Consider the following 1,098-nt stretch of genomic DNA (forward strand, 5'->3'; position numbering starts at 1 on the left):
TGTGAATTTATTTGGCAAGTGTGGTGTGTATGGTTAGCTCATCTTGACAGACTAGTCCATTTTCGATATTTTGAAGGAACATTTTTAAAGCTGGACAGATGCAACTTGTAACAAAGAGGAGCGCAAGAAATAATTCATATGTTTCTTTGCGATAATTTGAAACTTCTGGATCGAAAGGAATATGAGGATATTTTATAATAAAGGAAAGGGTAGAAGAGATCATTAACATGTCTAGTCTTAGTTACTCGGAGTGGAGGTGTGATGATTTCTTTTGTTGTTGATGGCAATACTGAAAATGACAAAGAAGCACAGTATCGCTTGATAAGTTGCTAGGTCGTTACGATTTATGTTGACTAGTTTTTTCTTTGTTTCTTCGTTCTACTTTGTGTGTTGAGCTCTTTTGTTTAAAAAAAAAAGATAATTTTGTATAATACTTTTGTATGTTGGTAATACATAAAAATTAAATTTTTTAAGTATTTTTTTGGAATTTTTCCTTTTAATTTTTTTTTTGTTTCACACGGTATCTTCCAACCCGATAAATCAAGAATTAATCAGTTGTAGATCAGAGCTCTATTTAAGATTTTGCTGCTGGTTAATAGATTACTGTATGTATAAAGCGGGATTCGAACTCCTGATACTTACTCAAACGAACTAGTGAGCTAACGACTAGACCAACCCAACTTGATTTTTTAACCTAATTTAAGCACTAGAAAGAGAGATGATGAAATAGAAAGTGTGGGGTATAATTGAGAAAAGGTGGAAGTGCATGAGAAGCATGGTGGAGAGGACAAAGGGAATATGAAGAGAGGTATTCATAAGGAAGAAAGTGAAGGATAAGAGACATAGACAACAAAATATGGACCGTCGGTGATGCTAACCCTCGCCAACCAGCACCCCCATCATGGTTGGCCATGCATCACCCCTTTCATTTCAAAAACATATGTGGGATAAAAATAAAGTATATTCAATAACTACTAATTCAGATCAATATTCCAAATCTTCACGTTCATCTTCATTTTCTTCTTCAAAAATTTAATATATCAATTTATATATTTGAAGGTAGCTAAAGGGTAGCAAACAGATTGAAACCTGCTAAAT

This window comes from Arachis ipaensis, chromosome B02, assembly GCF_000816755.2.
Source record: "Arachis ipaensis cultivar K30076 chromosome B02, Araip1.1, whole genome shotgun sequence".
NCBI lineage: Eukaryota > Viridiplantae > Streptophyta > Magnoliopsida > Fabales > Fabaceae > Arachis > Arachis ipaensis.